We start from the raw sequence: 15,354 nt of genomic DNA, 5'->3' as shown, positions 1-15,354 counted from the left end.
GCTAGTATAGGCTGGTATAGGCTAGTATAGGTTAGTATAGGCTAGTATAGGCTGGTATGGGCTAGTATAGGCTAGTATAGGCTGGTATAGGCTGGTATAGGCTAGTATAGGCTGGTATAGGCTAGTATAGGCTGGTATAGGCTAGTATATGCTGGTATAGGCTAGTATAGGTTAGTATAGGCTGGTATAGGCTAGTATAGGTTAGTATAGGCTGGTATAGGCTAGTATAGGTTAGTATAGGCTGGTATAGGCTAGTATAGGTTAGTATAGGCTGGTATAGGCTAGTATAGGTTAGTATAGGCTGGTATAGGCTAGTATAGGCTGGTATAGGCTAGTATAGGCTGGTATAGGCTGGTATAGGCTAGTATAGGCTGGTATAGGCTGGTATAGGCTGGTATAGGCTGGTATAGGCTAGTATAGGCTAGTATAGGCTGGTATAGGCTGGTATAGGCTAGTATAGGCTGGTATAGGCTGGTATAGGCTAGTATAGGCTGGTATAGGCTAGTATAGGCTGGTATAGGCTAGTATAGGCTGATATATAAAACTATACAGACAATGCCTTCATCAAACAACACTGTTTCACAATGTTTTCAGGAGATGTTTTGAAACAACAAACAAATGCCTATAGATGGAGGTTCTGCACTGTGTCCTGGCGAAATAACTGTGTTGGTGTTTACATCTCGTCTGGCATTCAGGGATCCTGTTTGTTGGTGTTTATAACTCGTCTGGCATTCAGGGATCCTGTTTGTTGGTGTTTACATCTCGTCTGGCATTCAGGGATCCTGTTTGTTGGTGTTTACATCTCGTCTGGCATTCAGGGATCCTGTTTGTTGGTGTTTACATCTCGTCTGGCATTCAGGGATCCTGTTTGTTGGTGTTTATAACTCGTCTGGCATTCAGGGATCCTGTTTGTTGGTGTTTATAACTGGTCTGGCATTCAGGGATCCTGTTTGTTGGTGTTTATAACTCATCTGGCATTCAGGAATCCTGTTTGTTGGGGTTTTGTAATTCCGTTCTCCATATGTCCTGGAGGTCCTTCACTGTGTCCTGGTGGAGAGTACTGAAGCTCTCATCATCATCAAGGGACAGTTCATTTAAGTTAGTAGTGTGTTGGTGTGATACTAACTCTGTGCTGGTTGTGTTCAGGTATCTTGGAGGTCCTTCACTGTGTCCTGGTGGAGAGTCCTGAAGCTCTGAACATCATCAAGGAGGGACACATCAAGTCAATCATCTCTCTGCTAGACAAACATGGACGCAACCACAAGGTGGGTAGAGGAGACTAGAGGAGACCACCTACCTATAAACCAGGTATTATAGATAACCACAAGGTGGGTAGAGACCACCTACCTATAAACCAGGTATTATAGATAACCACAAGGTGGGTAGAGGAGACTAGAGGAGACCACCTACCTATAAACCAGGTATTATAGATAACCACAAGGTGGGTAGAGGAGACTAGAGGAGACCACCTACCTATAAACCAGGTATTATAGATAACCACAAGGTGGGTAGAGGAGACCACCTACCTATAAACCAGGTATTATAGATAACCACAAGGTGGGTAGAGGAGACCACCTACCTATAAACCAGGTATTATAGATAACCACAAGGTGGGTAGAGGAGACCACCTACCTATAAACCAGGTATTATAGATAACCACAAGGTGGGTAGAGGAGACCACCTACCTATAAACCAGGTATTATAGATAACCACAAGGTGGGTAGAGGAGACCACCTACCTATAAACCAGGTATTATAGATAACCACAAGGTGGGTAGAGGAGACCACCTACCTATAAACCAGGTATTATAGATAACCACAAGGTGGGTAGAGGAGACCACCTACCTATAAACCAGGTATTATAGATAACCACAAGGTGGGTAGAGGAGACCACCTACCTATACACCAGGTATTATAGGTAACCACAATGTGGGTAGAGGAGACTAGAGGAGACCACCTACCTATAAACCAGGTATTATAGATAACCACAAGGTGGGTAGAGGAGACCACCTACCTATAAACCAGGTATTATAGATAACCACAAGGTGGGTAGAGGAGACCACCTACCTATAAACCAGGTATTATAGATAACCACAATGTGGGTAGAGGAGACTAGAGGAGACCACCTACCTATAAACCAGGTATTATAGATAACCACAAGGTGGGTAGAGGAGACTAGAGGAGACCACCTACCTATAAACCAGGTATTATAGATAACCACAAGGTGGGTAGAGACCACCTACCTATAAACCAGGTATTATAGATAACCACAAGGTGGGTAGAGGAGACCACCTACCTATAAACCAGGTATTATAGATAACCACAAGGTGGGTAGAGGAGACCACCTACCTATAAACCAGGTATTATAGATAACCACAAGGTGGGTAGAGGAGACCACCTACCTATAAACCAGGTATTATAGATAACCACAAGGTGGGTAGAGGAGACCACCTACCTATAAACCAGGTATTATAGATAACCACAAGGTGGGTAGAGGAGACCACCTACCTATAAACCAGGTATTATAGATAACCACAAGGTGGGTAGAGGAGACCACCTACCTATAAACCAGGTATTATAGATAACCACAATGTGGGTAGAGGAGACTAGAGGAGACCACCTACCTATAAACCAGGTATTATAGATAACCACAAGGTGGGTAGAGGAGACTAGAGGAGACCACCTACCTATAAACCAGGTATTATAGATAACCACAATGTGGGTAGAGGAGACTAGAGGAGACCACCTACCTATAAACCAGGTATTATAGATAACCACAATGTGGGTAGAGGAGACTAGAGGAGACCACCTACCTATAAACCAGGTATTATAGATAACCACAAGGTGGGTAGAGGAGACCACCTACCTATAAACCAGGTATTATAGATAACCACAAGGTGGGTAGAGACCACCTACCTATAAACCAGGTATTATAGATAACCACAAGGTGGGTAGAGGAGACCTCCTACCTATAAACCAGGTATTATAGATAACCACAAGGTGGGTAGAGGAGACCACCTACCTATAAACCAGGTATTATAGATAACCACAAGGTGGGTAGAGGAGACCACCTACCTATAAACCAGGTATTATAGATAACCACAAGATGGGTAGAGGAGACCACCTACCTATAAACCAGGTATTATAGATAACCACAAGGTGGGTAGAGGAGACCACCTACCTATAAACCAGGTATTATAGATAACCACAAGGTGGGTAGAGGAGACCACCTACCTATAAACCAGGTATTATAGATAACCACAAGGTGGGTAGAGGAGACCACCTACCTATAAACCAGGTATTATAGATAACCACAAGGTGGGTAGAGGAGACCACCTACCTATAAACCAGGTATTATAGATAACCACAAGGTGGGTAGAGACCACCTACCTATAAACCAGGTATTATAGATAACCACAAGGTGGGTAGAGGAGACCACCTACCTATAAACCAGGTATTATAGGTAACCAGCTCCTTATATACTATAGACATACATAATGGATGATCTCCTAGCTGGGTGGTACCTACAGTGCCTTGCGAAAGTATTCGGCCCCCTTGAACTTTGTGACCTTTTGCCACATTTCAGGCTTCAAACATAAATATATAAAACTGTATTTTTTTGTGAAGAATCAACAACAAGTGGGACACAATCATGAAGTGGAACGACATTTATTGGATATTTCAAACTTTTTAACAAATCAAAAACTGAAAAATTGGTCGTGCAAAATTATTCAGCCCCTTTACTTTCAGTGCAGCAAACTCTCTCCAGAAGTTCAGTGAGGATCTCTGAATGATCCAATGTTGACCTAAATGACTAATGATGATAAATACAATCCACCTGTGTGTAATCAAGTCTCCGTATTTAACAGAGATTATATACATAATGCACTATGATTTGTTTATTCATTATTTCTTTACAATGAATTGTGATGATAAATGTGTGAGCAACGCATTGCACCAGTGGGTCGGCTCTACCATTCCACTCTTTCATGATATTTCATGTAATGTTTCAATATTTCAGAGACATAAGTCCTGTTATTGATTTTTAGAAGAGGTATTAGTTTGGATGTGTTTATTTTTTTCAGCTGATGAGTTGAGATCTGAAGCAATCGATCTAATTATGTATCTGTATATCACAGATGTTCACGCAATACACAAGCGAACAACTTAAGCGCTCAATAACTTTAATAATTTAATGTTCCCCTTGTTTTTTACATGATTAACTAATGGACCGACATTACTGAAAGGCTTGGTCATGTTGCTATAATGGACCGACATTACTGAAAGGCTTGGTCATGTTGCTATAATGGACCGACATTACTGAAAGGCTTGGTCATGTTGCTATAATGGACCGACATTACTGAAAGGCTTGGTCATGTTGCTATAATGGACCGACATTACTGAAAGGCTTGGTCATGTTGCTATAATGGACCGACATTACTGAAAGGCTTGGTCATGTTGCTATAATGGACCGACATTACTGAAAGGCTTGGTCATGTTGCTACAATGGACCGACATTACTGAAAGGCTTGGTCATGTTGCTATAATGGACCGACATTACTGAAAGGCTTGGTCATGTTTCTATAATGGACCGACATTATTGAAAGGCTTGGTCATGTTGCTATAATGGACTGACATTACTGAAAGGCTTGGTCATGTTGCTATAATGGACCGACATTACTGAAAGGCTTGGTCATGTTGCTATAATGGACCGACATTACTGAAAGGCTTGGTCATGTTGCTATAATGGACCGACATTACTGAAAGGCTGGGTCATGTTGCTATAATGGACCGACATTACTGAAAGGCTTGGTCATGTTGCTATAATGGACCGACATTACTGAAAGGCTTGGTCATGTTGCTATAATGGACCGACATTACTGAAAGGCTTGGTCATGTTGCTATAATGGACCGACATTACTGAAAGGCTTGGTCATGTTGCTATAATGGACCGACATTACTGAAAGGCTTGGTCATGTTGCTATAATGGACCGACATTACTGAAAGGCTTGGTCATGTTGCTACATCTAAATGATTGAAATGGCCTGTACTTTCTCTCCAGTGAGTAGTGTTGGTTGAGCATCAATAAGTAGAAAGGCCTGTACTTTCTCTCCAGTGAGTAGTGTTGGTTGAGCATCAATAAGTAGAATGGCCTGTACTTTCTCTCCAGTGAGTAGTGTTGGTTGAGCATCAATAAGTAGAAAGGCCTGTACTTTCTCTCCAGTGAGTAGTGTTGGTTGAGCATCAGTAAGTAGAATGGCCTGTACTTTCTCTCCAGTGAGTAGTGTTGGTTGAGCATCAGTAAGTAGAAAGGCCTGTACTTTCTCTCCAGTGAGTAGTGTTGGTTGAGCATCAATAAGTAGAAAGGCCTGTACTTTCTCTCCAGTGAGTAGTGTTGGTTGAGCATCAATAAGTAGAAAGGCCTGTACTTTCTCTCCAGTGAGTAGTGTTGGTTAGGCATCAATAAGTAGAAAGGCCTGTACTTTCTCTCCAGTGAGTAGTGTTGGTTGAGCATCAATAAGTAGAAAGGCCTGTACTTTCTCTCCAGTGAGTAGTGTTGGTTGAGCATCAATAAGTAGAATGGCCTGGTGTTTCCATGTTTGACAATAGCAAAGCCAAGCAAACAACATTAAGTTAAGTTCCAGATTAGGCAATAATGGAGCCTACACTCTGAATGTTGTTGTTCCAACCAGCATCTGATCTGTATCATGGTCTGTTCTCTGTGTTAACCCAACAGGTTCTGGACGTGCTCTGTTCTCTGTGTGTCTGTCATGGCGTGGCGGTGCGGTCCAACCAACACCTGATCTGTGACAACCTGCTACCTGGCAGAGACCTGCTTCTACAGACACGACTTGTCAACCATGTCAGCAGGTACAGCCTTCTTCCTCCACCTCCCCTAACTCTAACCCTAACCCAAACCCTAACCCTAACCCTAACCCAAACCCTAACCCTAACCCTAACCCAAACCCAAACCCTAACCCAAACCCTAACCCAAAGGTTAAATTGTTTCTTTCCCCCCTCACAATACCCCATAATGACATCACGATACCCCATAATGACATCACAATACCTCATAATGACATCACAAGACCTCATAATGACATCACAATACCCCATAATAACAAAACAAAAACAGGTTTTTAGAACTTTTTGCAAATGTATACAAGAATAGAAAAAAAATGAAATATCACATTTGTGACTGACCGGCTCAAATCGGTCAAATATAGAACCTTTAGAAATTGTGTTGTTTTTTTTTACATTGGATAAAAGTAGAGACTCAGACCTACAACATGGTAGATCATTTCAGTTGAGGAACTATGGGAGAGTAATTTTTCTTTGAAAGTTGATAAACTTGTAAACTCACTTTTGAGAAAATAGCCTTTGAATGTTTTGGTACCTACTGGAGAGCCCTTCTTTGTCTCCACCCATTCACACCTTTTTAAGCCCATGTCTTTAAGGATTGATCTTAGCGGTCTGTGCTGACAACAGCAGTCAAGCCTTTTGCACACTCTTGGCATTCTCTCAATCAGCTTCACTTGGATTGACGTGATTGACGTCATTTCCGGTCACAACTTGCAGGCTTGTTTTCGAATTGCTGTGCGTTTTGTTGCCAACCTATTTTGCTACCTGACAACTTTACGGGTTTCACTTTTTAATTACCGTTCATATATTTATTTTTTTCCTCAACTTTTCACTCCGGACGCTTTATCTGGACACGATTCGTCAGGACCTCCAACAGCCGAAGCTAAGTAGTAACATTAACATGATGCCTTCTAATTGCAGCCGCTGTGCTCGCCTTACGGCGAGGATAGCTGTACTGCAAGCCCAGCTTCAGACGCAATCGTTAGGCAAGGGTAATTTCAGTGTAGGAAAGGATGAAACAGCGTCTGTGCCACCAGTAAGTGCAGATAGTAGTATAAATCCCCTGGCACAGTCCCCGCAGCCGGACAACTTTCTCACGGTTTCTGGAAGGAAATGCTGTAGGAAAGCTCAACCGGTGTCGCTCATTCAGCAGACAGAAACTTTCAACCGGTTTTCCCCATTAAGCAGCGGGTCGGTGTCAGAGGCCGAGTCTTCTCTGGTCTCTACTCCTCCCGTTACGGGGTCTGAGACGCCGAAGCTTCCCACCATTAGCTCTGACAAATTGAAAACTCTAGTCATTGGCGACTCCATTACCCGCAGTATTAGACTTAAAGCGAATCATCCAGCGATCATACACTGTTTACCCGGGGCAGGGCTACCGACGTTAAGGCTAATCTGAAGATGGTGCTGGCTAAAGCTAAAACTGGCGAGTGTAGAGAGTATAGAGATATTGTTATCCACGTCGGCACCAACGATGTTAGGATGAAACAGTCAGAGATCACCAAGCGCAACATAGCTTCTGCGTGCATATCAGCTAGAAAGATGTGTCGGCATCGAGTAATTGTCTCTGGCCCCCCCAGTTAGGGGGAGTGATGAGCTCTACAGCAGAGTCTCACAACTCAATCGCTGGTTGAAAACTGTTTTCTGCCCCTCCCAAAAGATAGAATTTGTAGATAATTGGCCCTCTTTCTGGGACTCACCCACAAACAGGACCAAGCCTGACCTGCTGAGGAGTGACGGACTCCATCCTAGCTGGAGGGGTGCTCTCATCTTATCTGCCAACATAGACAGGGCTCTAACTCCTCTAGCTCCACAATGAAATAGGGTGCAGGCCAGGCAGCAGGCTATTAGCCAGCCTGCCAGCATAGTGGAGTCTGCCACTAGCATAGTCAGTGTAGTCAGCTCAGCTATCACCATTGAGACCGTGTCTGTGCCTCGACCTAGGTTGGGCAAAACTAAACATGGCGGTGTTCGCCTTAGCAATCTCACTAGGATAAAGACCACCTCCATTCCTGTCATTACTGAAAGAGATCATGATACCTCACATCTCAAAATAGGGCTACTTAATGTTAGATCCCTTACTTCAAAGGCAATTATAGTCAATGAACTAATCACTGATCATAATCTTGATGTGATTGGCCTGACTGAAACATGGCTTAAGCCTGATGAATTTACTGTGTTAAATGAGGCCTCACCTCCTGGCTACACTAGTGACCATATCCCCGTGCATCCCGCAAAGGCGGAGGTGTTGCTAACATTTACGATAGCAAATTTCAATTTACAAAAAAAAAAAAATGACGTTTTCGTCTTTTGAGCTTCTAGTCATGAAATCTATGCAGCCTACTCAATCACTTTTTATAGCTACTGTTTACAGGCCTCCTGGGCCATATACAGCGTTTCTCACTGAGTTCCCTGAATTCCTATCAGACCTTGTAGTCATTGCAGATAATATTCTAATCTTTGGTGACTTTAATATTCACATGGAAAAGTCCACAGACCCACTCAAAAGGCTTTTGGAGCCATCATCGACTCAGTGGGTTTTGTCCAACATGTCTCTGGACCCACTCACTGTCACAGTCATACGCTGGACCTAGTTTTGTCCCATGGAATAAATGTTGTGGATCTTAATGTTTTTCCTCATAATCCTGGACTATCGGACCACCATTTTATTACGTTTGCAATTGCAACAAATAATCTGCTCAGACCCCAACCAAGGAACATCAAAAGTCGTGCTATAAATTCACAGACAACACAAAGATTCCTTGATGCCCTTCCAGACTCCCTCTGCCTACCCAAGGACGCCAGAGGACAAAAATCCGTTAACCACCTAACTGAGGATCTCAATTTAACCTTGCGCAATACCCTAGATGCAGTTGCACCCCTAAAAACTAAAAAAATGTCTCATAAGAAACTAGCTCCCTGGTACACAGAAAATACCCGAGCTCTGAAGCAAGCTTCCAGAAAATTGGAACGGAAATGGCGCCACACCAAACTGGAAGTCTTCCGACTAGCTTGGAAGGACGGTACCGTGCAGTACCGAAGAGCCCTTACTGCTGCTCGATCGTCCTATTTTTCTAACTTAATTGAGGAAAATAAGAACAATCCGAAATTCCTTTTTGATACTGTGGCAAAGCTAACTAAAAAGCAGCATTCCCCAAGAGAGGATGACTTTCACTTTAGCAGTGATAAATTCATGAACTTCTTTGAGGAAAAGATTATGATTATTAGAAAGCAAATTACGGACTCCTCTTTAAACCTGCGTATTCCTCCAAACCTCAGTTGTCCTGAGTCTGCACAACTCTGCCAGGACCTAGGATCAAGAGAGACGCTCAAGTGTTTTAGTACTATATCTCTTGACACAATGATGAAAATAATCATGGCCTCTAAACCTTCAAGCTGTATACTGGACCCTATTCCAACTAAACTACTGAAAGAGCTGCTTCCTGTGCTTGGCCCTCCTATGTTGAACATAATAAACGGCTCTCTATCCACTGGATGTGTACCAAACTCACTAAAAGTGGCAGTAATAAAGCCTCTCTTGAAAAAGCCAAACCTTGACCCAGAAAATATAAAAAACTATCGGCCTATATCGAATCTTCCATTCCTCTCAAAGATTTTAGAGAAGGCTGTTGCGCAGCAACTCACTGCCTTCCTGAAGACAAACAATGTATACGAAATGCTTCAGTCTGGTTTTAGACCCCATCATAGCACTGAGACGGCACTTGTGAAGGTGGTAAATGACATTTTAATGGCATCGGACCGAGGCTCTGCATCTGTCCTCGTGCTCCTAGACCTTAGTGCTGCTTTTGATACCATCGATCACCACATTCTTTTGGAGAGATTGGAAACCCAAATTGGTCTACACGGACAAGTTCTGGCCTGGTTTAGATCTTATCTGTCGGAAAGATATCAGTTTGTCTCTGTGAATGGTTTGTCCTCTGACAAATCAACTGTACATTTCGGTGTTCCTCAAGGTTCTGTTTTAGGACCACTATTGTTTTCACTATATATTTTACCTCTTGGGGATGTTATTCGAAAACATAATGTAAACTTTCACTGCTATGCGGATGACACACAGCTGTACATTTCAATGAAACATGGTGAAGCCCCAAAATTGCCCTCGCTAGAAGCATGTGTTTCAGACATAAGGAAGTGGATGGCTGCAAACTTTCTACTATTAAACTCGGACAAAACAGAGATGCTTGTTCTAGGTCCCAAGAAACAAAGAGATCTTCTGTTGAATCTGACAATTAATCTTAATGGTTGTACAGTCGTCTCAAATAAAACTGTGAAGGACCTCGGCGTTACTCTGGACCCTGATCTCTCTTTTGAAGAACATATCAAGACCATTTCGAGGACAGCTTTTTCCATCTACGTAACATTGCAAAAATCAGAAACTTTCTGTCCAAAAATGATGCAGAAAAATTAATCCATGCTTTTGTCACTTCTAGGTTAGACTACTGCAATGCTCTATTTTCCGGCTACCCGGATAAAGCACTAAATAAACTTCAGTTAGTGCTAAATACGGCTGCTAGAATCCTGACTAGAACCAAAAAATTTGATAATATTACTCCAGTGCTAGCCTCTCTACACTGGCTTCCTGTCAAAGCAAGGGCTGATTTCAAGGTTTTACTGCTAACCTACAAAGCATTACATGGGCTTGCTCCTACCTACCTCTCTGATTTGGTCCTGCCGTACATACCTACACGTACGCTACGGTCACAAGACGCAGGCCTCCTAATTGTCCCTAGAATTTCTAAGCAAACAGCTGGAGGCAGGGCTTTCTCCTATAGAGCTCAATTTTTATGGAACGGTCTGCCTACCCATGTCAGAGACGCAAACTCGGTCTCAACCTTTAAGTCTTTACTGAAGACTCATCTCTTCAGTGGGTCATATGATTGAGTGTAGTCTGGCCCAGGAGTGGGAAGGTGAACGGAAAGGCTCTGGAGCAACGAACCGCCCTTGCTGTCTCTGCCTGGCCGGTTCCCCTCTTTCCACTGGGATTCTCTGCCTCTAACCCTGTTACGGGGCTGAGTCACTGGCTTGCTGGGGGCTCTCTCGTGCCGTCCCTGGGGGTGCGTCACCTGGGTGGGTTGATTCACTGTTGTGGTCGGCCTGTCTGGGTTGCCCCCCCTTGGGTTGTACCGTGGCGGAGATCTTTGTGGGCTATACTCGGCCTTGTCTCAGGATGGTAAGTTGGTGGTTGAAGATATCCCTCTAGTGGTGTGGGGGATGTGCTTTGGCAAAGTGGGTGGGGTTATATCCTTCCTGTTTGGCCCTGTCCGGGGTGTCCTCGGATGGGGCCACAGTGTCTCCTGACCCCTCCTGTCTCAGCCTCCAGTATTTATGCTGCAGTAGTTTATGTGTCGGGGGCTAGGGTCAGTTTGTTATATCTGGAGTACTTCTCCTGTCCTATTCGGTGTCCTGTGTGAATCTAAGTGTGCGTTCTCTAATTCTCTCCTTCTCTCTTTCTTTCTCTCTCTCGGAGGACCTGAGCCCTAGGACCATGTCCCAGGACTACCTGACATGAGGACTCCTTGCTGTCCCCAGTCCACCTGGCCATGCTCCTGCTCCAGTTTCAACTGACATGAGCCCTAGGACCGTGCCCCAGGACTACCTGACATGAAGGCTCCTTGCTGTCCCCAGTCCACCTGACTGTGCTGCTGCTCCAGTTTCAACTGTTCTGCCTTATTATTATTCGACCATGCTGGTCATTTATGAACATTTGAACATCTTGGTCATGTTCTGTTATAATCTCTACCCGGCACAGCCAGAAGAGGACTGGTCACCCCACATAGCCCGGTTCCTCTCTAGGTTTCTTCCTAGGTTTTGGCCTTTCTAGGGAGTTTTTCCTAGCCACCGTGCTTTTACACCTGCATTGTTTGCTGTTTGGGGTTTTAGGCTGGGTTTCTGTACAGCACTTTGAGATATCAGCTGATGTACGAAGGGCTATATAAATAAATTTGATTTGATTTGATTTAAAGACTTTTATTATACACAGATTCTAAATAGCTGTTGAAAACAAATGTGTATTTTGTGGTTGTGACCCAGAGCCTCTTGACCATTTATTCTTTATTCTTATGTCAGAAGATAATTGGAGTGAGTTAGAAGATTTTATTTTAAAGAAACGACTATTTCATGTTAATTTGTAATACTCTGATAGGATGTTTTATTTTGATCCAAATGATACGGACCCTGATTTAGTTTTCATTGTTGGTTGGTTTATTTTTCAGGGCAGATTCTTTATCCATCAAATGAGGAGGAAACAAACACCTCTTCACATTGTTTAATATCATTTCAAAATAATATTTAAATTCTATCAGTAAAAACAAAAAATCAATACGTACCAAACTTTTAGAAATATTGAAAATGTGTCTCGATATGTGGTGTCGAAAGAAACAGTATGTGAACCCTTTGGAAATATCTGGATTTCTGCATAAATTGGTCATAAAATTGGTCATAATATTCGATATGTTCTTCATCTAGGTCACAACAATAGACAAACAGTCTGCTTAAACTAATAACACACAAACAGTTATATGTTTTCATGTCTTTATTGAACACACCGTGTAAACATTCACAGTGCAGGGTGGGAAAAGTATGTGAACCCTTAGATTTAATAACAGGTTGACCCTCCTTTGTCAGCAGTAACCTCAACCAAACGTTTTCTGTAGTTGCAGATCAGACTTGCACAACGGTCTGGAGAAATTTTGGACCATTCCTCTTTACAAAATTGTTTCAGTTCAGCAATATTCTTGGGATGTCTGGTGTGAACCGCTCTCTTGAGGTCATGCCACAATATCTCAAACGGGTTGAGGTCAGGACTCTGACTGGGCCACTCCAGAAGGTGTTTTTTCTTCTGTTGAAGCCATTCTGTTGTTGATTTATTTCTGTGTTTTGGGTCGTTGTCCTGTTGCGTCACCCAACTTCTGTTGAGCTTCAACTGGCGGACAGATACATTCTCGATAAACTTGGGAATTAATTTTTCCGTCGATGACAGCAAGCTGTCCAGGATTTGAGGCAGCAAAGCAGCCCCAAACCATGATGCTTCCTCCACCAGACTTTACCGTTGGGATGAGGTTTTGATGTTGGTGTCCTGTGACTTTTTTCTCCACCGTGTGTGTTCCTTCCAAACAACTGAACTGTCCACAGAATATTCTGCCAGTAGCGCTGTGAACTCTGCAAACTTCAGACGTGCAGCAATGTTTTTTTTTAGTCAGCAGTGGTTTCTTCCGTGGTGTTCTCCCATGAACACCATTCTTGTTTAGTGTTTTACGTATCGTAGACTCGTCAACAGAGATGTTAGCATGTTCCAGAGATTTCTGTAGGTCTTTAGCTGACATCTTTGCAGGCCGGCCACTCATAGGGAGAGTAGCAACAGTGCTGAACTTTCTCCATTTATAGACCATCTGTCTTACCGTGGACTGATGAACGTCGAGGCTTTTAGAGATAATTTTCAACCCTTTCCAGCTTTATGCAAGTCAACAATTCTTAATCTCCGGTCTTCTGAGGTCTCTTTTGTTTGAAGTATGGTTCACATCAGGCAATGCTTCTTGAGAATAGCAAACAACATTTTTTTAGTGTTTTTATAGGACAAGGCAGCTCTAACCAACATATCCAATCTCGTCTCATTGATTGGACTCCAGGTTAACTGACTCCTGACTCCAATTATTTTTTGGAGAAGTCATTAGCCTTGGGGGTTCATATACTTTATCCAACCTACACTGTGAATGTTTAAATGATGTATTCAATATAGACAAGAAAAACAACATTGTTCCAGTATTGAACTTTAACCGACATTAACCCCTTGTTATCCTTCTTCCCACATGGCAGCATGAGGCCTAACATCTTCCTGGGTGTGAGTGAAGGCTCCGCCCAGTACAGGAAGTGGTATTATGAGCTGATGGTGGACCAGGTGTTACCCTTCGTTACGGCCGAAGCCACACATCTCAGAGTGGGCTGGGCCACCACGGACGGCTACCAACCCTACCCCGGGGGAGGAGAGGGCTGGGGGGGAAACGGGCTCGGTGACGACCTGTACTCCTACGGCTTCGACGGCTTGCACCTGTGGTCAGGTAAGATAGCTAATCTGTTATATTCACCTGTGGTCAGGTTAGATAGTTACTATATTATATTCACCTGTAGTCAGGTTAGATAGTTACTATATTATATTCACCTGTAGTCAGGTTAGATAGTTACTATATTATATTCACCTGTAGTCAGGTAAGATAGCTAATCTGTTATATTCACCTGTGGTCAGGTTAGATAGCTAATCTGTTATATTCACCTGTGGTCAGGTAAAATAGCTAATCTGTTATATTCACCTGTGGTCAGGTAAGATAGCTAATCTGTTATATTCACCTGTGGTCAGGTAAGATAGCTAATCTGTTATATTCACCTGTGGTCAGGTAAGATAGCTAGTCTATTATATTCACCTGTGGTCAGGTAAAATAGCTAATCTGTTATATTCACCTGTGGTCAGGTAAAATAGCTAATCTGTTATATTCACCTGTGGTCAGGTAAGATAGCTAGTCTATTATATTCACCTGTGGTCAGGTAAAATAGCTAATCTGTTATATTCACCTGTGGTCAGGTAAAATAGCTAATCTGTTATATTCACCTGTGGTCAGGTAAGATAGCTAGTCTATTATATTCACCTGTGGTCAGGTAAAATAGCTAATCTGTTATATTCACCTGTGGTCAGGTAAAATAGCTAATCTGTTATATTCACCTGTGGTCAGGTAAGATAGCTAGTCTATTATATTCACCTGTGGTCAGATAAAATAGCTAATCTGTTATATTCACCTGTGGTCAGGTAAAATAGCTAATCTGTTATATTCACCTGTGGTCAGGTAAAATAGCTAATCTGTTATATTCACCTGTGGTCAGGTAAAATAGCTAATCTGTTATATTCACCTGTGGTCAGGTAAGATAGCTAATCTGTTATATTCACCTGTGGTCAGGTAAGATAGCTAATCTGTTATATTCACCTGTGGTCAGGTAAGATAGCTAATCTGTTATATTCACCTGTGGTCAGGTAAAATAGCTAATCTGTTATATTCACCTGTGGTCAGGTAAGATAGCTAATCTGTTATATTCACCTGTGGTCAGGTAAAATAGCTAATCTGTTATATTCACCTGTGGTCAGGTAAGATAGCTAATCTGTTATATTCACCTGTGGTCAGGTAAAATAGCTAATCTGTTATATTCACCTGTGGTCAGGTAAGATAGCTAATCTGTTATATTCACCTGTGGTCAGGTAAAATAGCTAATCTGTTATATTCACCTGTGGTCAGGTAAAATAGCTAATCTGTTATATTCACCTGTGGTCAGGTAAAATAGCTAATCTGTTATATTCACCTGTGGTCAGGTAAAATAGCTAATCTGTTATATTCACCTGTGGTCAGGTAAGATAGCTAATCTGTTATATTCACCTGTGGTCAGGTAAAATAGCTAATCTGTTATATTCACCTGTGGTCAGGTAAGATAGCTA

At 42.6% G+C, this 15,354-nt stretch overlaps 1 pseudogene; it reads left to right on the top strand.

Annotated features, from left to right (window-relative positions):
• LOC127924389 (ryanodine receptor 2-like) overlaps positions 1–15,354 on the top strand; it is a 140,053-nt pseudogene that overhangs the window by 66,045 nt on the left and 58,654 nt on the right.

Source organism: Oncorhynchus keta, unplaced genomic scaffold (genome assembly GCF_023373465.1).
Source record: "Oncorhynchus keta strain PuntledgeMale-10-30-2019 unplaced genomic scaffold, Oket_V2 Un_contig_3986_pilon_pilon, whole genome shotgun sequence".
In the NCBI taxonomy this organism is placed as follows: Eukaryota; Metazoa; Chordata; class Actinopteri; order Salmoniformes; family Salmonidae; genus Oncorhynchus; species Oncorhynchus keta.
Note: the sequence above shows the minus strand (reverse complement) of the source record. Positions and strands in the feature narration are given on the sequence as shown.